We start from the raw sequence: 8,183 nt of genomic DNA on the forward strand, positions 1-8,183 counted from the left end.
TCAGCAAGGATGGGCGCCCCCTCACCACACATGGTCCCGTGTTTTTTCACCATAGAGTGAGTTTGACATGGACAGAGACCAGAGAATGGGCCAGCAGGACACTGCTTATTTCAGAGAATGTTTGCCACCAAATTAACAATGCTCTGTTGATAACAGACTTCACACCCTTTAAGCCATAGGAGCAGCTTTCTTAGATGAAAGCTTTAGTCACTTAGAGGATCAGATAACCCTAAAGCCTGCAATGATCAAAGGTCAAAAATCTCAGATAAAGCTTCAGTTCTGTTTACCAAGACCCTGTTAATTCAATATTCAGGTTTAAAGATCTTCTTCTAAAATCATAGACAGTGATGCCCAGGCTTTTGAATTAGTGATCCTTCTTCCCAAAAAGAAAAAAGCACAAAAATGCTTTTGTGCAAACAACTTTCACATAGCAAACACTGACTGAAGATTTTTGCATATAATGTCCCTTTTAATTCTCCTGAAGACATGGTTTCAACTTTCAATTAAATATCATAAAAATCAGTGATATACTGAAAACTTCAAAATTTCCTTTGAGATCATCAGTACAAGCCTAGAGGATTCCCCCCCCAATACAGGAGTCATTAGCTTAGAGAAAGAGCAGTTTCTCAGTGGTTAAAGCAATATAGGACCATCTATATCCCTAATCTTTATTTTACTTTTTAAAGTTTTTTCTATGTGGACCATTTTTAAATCTTTATTGAATTTGCTACAATACAGCTTCTGCTTTATATTTTGGTTTTCTGGTCTTGAGGCATGCAGGATCTTAGCTCCCAGACCAAGGAGAGAACCCACACCCCCTGCATTGGAAGGCAAAATCTTAACCAGTGGGTCACCAGGGAAGTTTAATCCTTGAACTCCTGTTTTGAAAATGTTCCCAAATCCTCATTCATGCTGATATTGCTGTTTTCTTTCCTTTTTTTCATTACATTTCAACAGAAATAGTCAACCCACTCAATATATAAATGCATCTCTTTTTTTAAATTGTATAAGTAGTCAATAGCAAAACTCGTCCTCCCATAAAGTTCTGAGCTGCACTTCTTTTCATTAAATTCTGGTACCCAATAATGCCAGAGAGAAGTAAATACTCCACAAATATCCCTGAAATAGACCAGGGCGGACAGATGACTCCACAAATGTCCCTGAAATAGACCAGGGCGGACACATGACTCCACAAATGTCCCTGAAATAGACCAGGGCGGACAGATGACTCCACAAATGTCCCTGAAATGGACCAGGGCGGACAGATGACTCCACGAATGTCCCTGAAATAGACCAGGGCGGACAGATGACTCCACAAATATCCCTGAAATGGACCAGGGCGGACAGATGACTCCACGGTGACTGTAACTCTCAGGTGCAAGCTGAGAGTAATGATGACTTTCCTTTCACCTTCTCTTGTCACCGGCTTGGCAATGTGACAGGATACTCTCTGGGAATGTAGAGACTTCAAAGCTTTTGACTCTTCCATGATAAGCACACTTTTCCTCCTTCAGACATCTCCAAGTAAGCAGATGCAAAATACCAAATAAAAGGTGACATTAAAATTATTAGCCAAGTTTTCAGAAGTCAGATAAACTAAACAAGAAGTTTCCAAAATTGCTGACAGCTGACCCTGAAAACATTTCAGTAAAGGTAGCTTCTGGGGACAGTATGGTTTATAGTTTCACACTCATTGACCCTTCAGAGCTTGATATGTGTCTAGAGCTTTCTATTCATGTCAAATTCTCCCCATGAAGCTTTGATTACTTTCAGAACTACCTTCCCTGGACATAACTCATTTCTACAAGCAGCTCTTTGGCCTAACTTTTTGTGTTTGTTGTAGTCAAAGTTAGTTTAGGAACTAGAAATAAATAGTTCAAGCTAATTCAAATAAAGGAGGCCTCACAGGACATGGAGCTTGAAATAAATAAACCATCAAAAATCAAAGCAAATACAGTCAGCCTCTTGGTCTCTTTTTTTATCTAAATTTCTCTGCCCACCAATCTCCGCTGTCCCTCACCTAACACTGGCTCCCATCTCTGTTTCCCTTTATTGGCTACATTCTCTGGGCTGCAGATAGACCACTCACAGTTTCTCTAACTGCCTCCCCAACTTTAGCTCATAGGTGGTGTTGGCTTTAAAGACACAGACCCAACCACAACTTTACATGACTTCAAGATTCAGCACCCACTACAAGTTGAGTGTTTTGATTCAAGTTCTTGAGAGAAGGAACCTCTGGGGGTACTTGCCAGACAACAGGTTAAGTTCACTGGGACAGGTGGCCACTACCATCCAAACTGCTTGGCCAGGGGACAAGATCACATGGGGACTTCGGCACATCCTCACAGCAAAGTCGTGGACGACGTGGCTGCAGAAAAGAGAACATGGCCGGGCAGCCCCCCCCCGCGTTGTCTCAAAAGTACGATTAGGTCCGCTCAGGAAGCTGACGATCCATGTCATTCCCCCGCTAAAGCTTCAGAGTGGCAGGAGCTAAATGAAAATGAGTGTTTTGGTAGCATGAGCATGCTGGACCCAGCAGTCCCACCTCTGACATGCTATTGGTCCCAAATCAAAAATAAAAACCCCAGAGTCAGGCAATATTTTACAAAAAAGCCTCCCTGCTTACACTAATTATGACATTGGATTTAGAAGAAATGTCTCCTAAAAAGCAAAATAGCGATGTGTTGGTGGAGAAGGCGTCTGCAGTGGCGTAACTGGGGCCTGGAGGGAAAGGGTCATAAGATCCCTGGAGAACTGGCAGCAAGATGAAGGTGAAGATGCTGAGTCGGAACCCCGACCACTATGTCCGTGAAACCAAATTGGACTTATACCGAGTTCCAGGAAACTATGACCCTACCTTACATCCTTACCTCGAGGTCCCACAAGAATATATAAGAGCTTTAAATGCTACCAGACTGGAACGGGTATTTGCAAAACCATTCCTTGCCTCCCTGGATGGTCAGCGAGATGGAGTCAATTGCTTGGCAAAGAATCCAAAGAGCCTGGCTACTGTCCTTTCTGGGGCATGTGATGGAGAGGTTAAAATTTGGAACTTGACCAGATGAAAATGCATTCGTACGATACAAGCACATGAAGGTTTTGTACGAGGAATATGTACCCGCTTTTGTGGGACATCTGTTTTTACTGTTGGTGATGACAAAACTGCGAAGCAATGGAAGATGGATGGACCGAGCTGCGGAGAAGAGGAGGAGCCACTGCATGCTGCATTAGGAAAGGCCGCGTGTACAGGGACTGATCATCACCGGAGAGAAGCTGTGTGCCACATGTGGACAGCAAGTGGGCATTTGGGGTGAACAAAGAACCAGTTCTATGTGTTCAATGACGTGGGGATATGACAGCGTAAGCAGTGTTAAATTTAACCCAGTTGAGACATTTCTCTTGGGAAGTTGTGCTTCTGACAGGAATAGAGTACTGTATGATATGAGACAAGCTACTCCTCTGAAAAAGGTCATCTGAGATATGAGAACAAATACAATTTGCTGGAACCCTATGGAAGCATTCATTTTTACTGCAGCAAACGAGGATTACAACTTGTATACTTTTGATATGCGTGCCCTGGACACTCCTGTAATGGTGCATATGGATCATGTGTCTGCAGTGCTTGATGCCGATTACTCTCCCACTGGGAGAGAGTTTGTGCCAGCTAGTTCTGATAAATCTATTCGAATCTTTCCTGTGGACAAAAGTAGAGGCAGGGAAGTCTATCACACAAAGAGAATGCACATGTTATCTGCGTAAAATGGACCGCTGACAGCGAGCACATTCTGTGTGGATCTAATGAAATGAACATTCGTCTATGGGAAGCTAATGCTTCTGAAAAGTTGGGTGTGCTTACATCACGAGAAAAAGCAGCCACAGATTATAACCAGAAGTTAAAGGAGAAATTTCAATATCATCCTCATATAAAACGTATCTCTCGTCACCAACATCTACCAAAATCTATCTACAGCCAGATTCAGGAACAGCGCATCATGAAAGAAGCTCGTCGACGAAAAGAACTGAATCGTATCAAACATAGCAAGCCTGGATCTGTGCAGATGGTGTCAGAGAAGAAGAAACACATAGTGGCAGCTGTGAAATAATATTTGGTATTCTTACCGATACTAATGTATAATTATTTGTTACATGTTGATTTGTGAACTCTATAAATAAAAGTACTGCCCCTCTTATAACAACAGAAAAAAAATAAAAAAATAAAAAATAAAAAGCAAAATAGCTTTTAGAAATACTGTGAAGTATTCCAGACCATTATCTTGTCACTGGATTTTTTTTCTTTAAAAAAAAGAAGTACTCACCCAGTGCTTACCTGAACTACCTAAATTACTTGAACTTCTCAATCATTTGGATTTAATGTTGAGTGAATGAATCAAACCCAGTCATACTTTGGGTGCAGGCTTTTGCTTTTGCTGCAAGCAAGGCTGGCCCCTCCCAGGCTCTTGACATACATTTGCCAAACTAGTGGACCCAAAGTGAGCAGAAAGCCTGGAACAAGGATGGCGAGCAGCCGCTCCCTCTGGGACCCTTGCATCTTCCACTAGTCTCCCTTCTCCTTCCCTGCCTGGGAAGCCCATCAGGCTTCCTGAAGCCCAGCCTGCACAATAGGACCCCAGACCCAGCAGCCCAGCAGTAGTCTGTTCCCTTTTGTTCAGGGCGCCTTACCTGCATCTCAGTGCCCAGGTCTCCCTGCCCAGCTTCTGAGGCTCCTGGTTTGAGGACCCAGAGGACCTTCCATGAACTACAAGGTCGCAGCCCAGCTCACCTCCCCAGGACGCCCTCCAACACTGTGCTGATCTCTGGCCCTGCTGGGGGGCAGCTCAGAGTCTGATCCGATCCTGCTCCTGTGTGCTCTTGCCTTCGATGTCCACAGCTGTCAGAACTACTGTGTTTTCTCTTGTGGGCTCTCAGTGACCTTTTACATGTTCCACAGACACAGAGTCTGCCTAGTTAATCACGTGGGTTTGATCATCAGCTTGTTCAACTGATGGAAGGTTTGGGTCTTCTTCCTTAGCCACACCACCCCTGGGTTTCACTTGTTGTTTTACTTCCAGCTCCACAGGGGTTTGCTCCTAGGCTGCCCTGGAGGATCTGGGCTTCCCCGGTGAGGGCCAGGCGTGGAGGTGGGGCAGCCGCCTGGGTCGCAGGGGTTCTGGCAGCACCAGGTGCTCAGGGGGGTTGGCGGCTAGGGCAGCGGAAATGCCGTGCCCTAGAAGGGCATGGCAACCAGGATTGGCCAAGACGCTCCAGTGTTCCCGCCCGGAGAACCCCTCTCCCTGGCAGAGAAGCCTGGCAGGCCACAGTCCACAGGGTCGCAGAGTCAGACACGACTGAAGTGACCCTGCGCGCAGAGATGCAAGCCTTCCTCTGCCTGCGGCGGCTCTGCCCCCGTGAGAGCGGGGCGTGAAGGCGGCGCGGCCTGGCTTGCGGGGACCCTGGCGGCGCCGCGTGTGCGGGACACGGACCGCCTCTGCCACAGGGGTTGTGGCCCGGTCAGAGTCTTTTTCTGAGCCTCGTGTCGCTGGCGATCAGACGGCCTCTTCGGCCAGTCTTTGTCCGTAGCTCTGCCCGTTCAGGCACTCACGGGGCTCCCTTGCCTGGGGTCCTCCGAGGTTCGGCACATCAGGCACATAGGGGGCCTTGTGGCTGGGGTCCTGCTCTGTAGACGGGCGCAGCGGTCACTTAAGGGGCCCCGGGTGGGGTCTGCTCTGTGGTTCAGCTGTCAGGCGTCTGATGGGCCAGCCTCTCCATTGCTCAGCGGCTGATGCGGGCGTGTGGGGGGAGAGGCCCTGGTGATGGCTCCACCCCTACGCGTGACTCAGCAGCGCCACCTTGCTTCCACGGCCGCCCTGCTTTCCCGCCACAGTCTCCGCCACATCCCCTCGATCCGTCTCTCCACAGTCAACAGCAGCTCGCCCTGGGATTGCTCCCCAGTCCCTAAACTCCAGCTCCCAGCCCTGCGCCCTGCAGGGGACCCGCCTTCCTGGCCGGGCTACAGGCTGTGGCAAGGACTGTCTGACTTCACTCCACTGAGGCTGCCACAGGTCCGCGGTTCCGCTCTCGGCCTGAGATGCTTCTCCTCTGACTCAGACAGGTGCCCGGATGTGGGGATCAGAGCCCTGCCTCAGTGCCCTCTCCCGCAGAGGGCGGGCCCAGGCCTCCTGACGCCCCTGTTTTTGCCCCTGGCTCCTTCGTCCTACCGAGTTTTGCGTGGCTCTGCGTGTCTGCTCCACTGGTCAGGTCCTGTCCGCTCTCAGACGGCGCTCTGCATGCTCGTCTGTGTCTGAAGGCGTGTTCCTGATGCGTCCGTGGAGAGAGATGTACTCCGCATCCACCGACTCCTCCTCCATCTTGTTCCTGTCAAGGACGCCATTCTTATGTTTTTTGGTTCTATTATTTTGGAAAACAATTCCTAATTTTGAAAGTGGCATCTGGTTGCTATCTTTTGTTCGCAGAGAAACACAAAGTCAAACATTGAAACAGTCTATATACTTGTGAGTTAAATTTTTAAAACTTATTAAAAAGAATTTATCTTTTATTGTTTGAAAGGATCTAAACTTTAGATTTTTGTGTCTGTATTGTCCTGATTACAATAGATTCTCTTCTACAGTGATTTAAAAGCATAGATTAAACTATGCATTTATGGATGGCATTATCCTTTGTTTTCCAGTGAATTGCAACAAATACGTACATAGCTTGGTTGACACTATCTTTAATGCTATTTTTTCCTTCACTTCTTTTCTTTAATTTTTTTCCACTAAAATCTCTATAAGGGCTCGTTTTAAGGAGAAAAGAAAGTGTCTTTTACTTCTGTTGATCATATTCACATTATTTCTTTATTTATTTTCATTCTTTCATATATTCATTAATTGTGATTTAAAATTCCTCTTGGCATATCCTTTCAATATTTTAGAGCAATTTCACTTTTTGTTCCAGAGTGCAAGTCATTTTAAATTTATTCTTGAATCTATGTTTCTCTCTGTATACTAAAGACTTTAGATTGCTATCTATATTTTATATGTTATCTTGTTCATAAATGTAATGTCTTACCCTCGTCTGTATGTGATCATTACTAATTCTGACTTACAATAAATTATTAGTATATTTTTGTTATTATTTCTCTGCATTACAAATATCATTTTATCCCATTTGTTTTTTAATTAAGTCTTTTTCTGTTTTTGATGCTATATTTTTATTTTTCTATAATGCAAGAAGTTTTAATACCTTGTTTCACTTCTTTCAGATCATGTTTCATTTGGCTTAAAATTCATGAGGAACTGGTCTATACTCTAGGTATAGGTAATTATTGTAGTCTTAATTTTGCTGTTTATTTTTATTGAAGTATAGTTGATTTACAGTATTATATTAGTTTCAGGTACACAACAGGGCGGTGTGATATTTTTGTATATTTCACACTATATGAAGTTACTGTAAGATATTGACTGTATTCCCGAACTTGTGGTTGCCAAGGAGGAAAGGGGAGCAAGGAGGGTGAGGTAGGTGGAGGGGCTAAGAGGTACAAACTACTACTTAAAATAAATCACAGGGGTCCAAGTTTTAAATACATACTTTAATATTTTTTCAGACATTCAATTTTTAAAATGTCATTGCTTATAATACAGTATAAAATCTGAATTTACAAAAGTAAGAAGGCATCCCTTATCTCTGCTTTTCAGTCTCTGGTCTTTTTATTTGGTGAACCATGTTATTAATTGCTGCCAACAGCCTATGGAATTGGAGAGGAAGCATGGGTCATGCTGGCGGTCTAGAAGCAGAGAGAAACCTTCCTTGGCTGTCTATGCATGAGTTCGGTTTCCCTTGTTCGGGTGTGCATGCTTTGTCCTGTCCAGTAAATAAATGTGCTGAGTCACATCTGGTGCTTCCGATGAGCCCTTTGAGCTCTCATTTTAGGCAAAGGAACTAATTTCTCTGAGGCATTAACTCAATTAACAACACTTAGTCCCATGAATGAAGAGGCAGGAGGTGCCAGAACTGGGAATCTAGCATGAGGGGGGGGTGCTATGGATGTGGAGGGACAGGGCATTTGGACACGGATGGATTTTAGAGCGGGCTCCCTAGGTGGCACTAGAGGTAAAAAATCCACCTGCCAGGGCAGGAGACATGAGAGACACGTATTTGGTCCCTGGGTCGGGAAGACCCCCTGGAGG

At 45.1% G+C, this 8,183-nt stretch overlaps 1 pseudogene; it reads left to right on the forward strand.

The window, feature by feature from the left end:
- The first annotated feature begins 2,677 nt into the window (after window positions 1-2,677).
- Window positions 2,678-4,216, forward strand: LOC110140776 (DDB1- and CUL4-associated factor 13 pseudogene; annotated as a pseudogene).
- The last annotated feature ends 3,967 nt before the right edge of the window (window positions 4,217-8,183 follow it).

Source organism: Odocoileus virginianus, chromosome 19 (assembly GCF_023699985.2).
Source record: "Odocoileus virginianus isolate 20LAN1187 ecotype Illinois chromosome 19, Ovbor_1.2, whole genome shotgun sequence".
In the NCBI taxonomy this organism is placed as follows: Eukaryota; Metazoa; Chordata; class Mammalia; order Artiodactyla; family Cervidae; genus Odocoileus; species Odocoileus virginianus.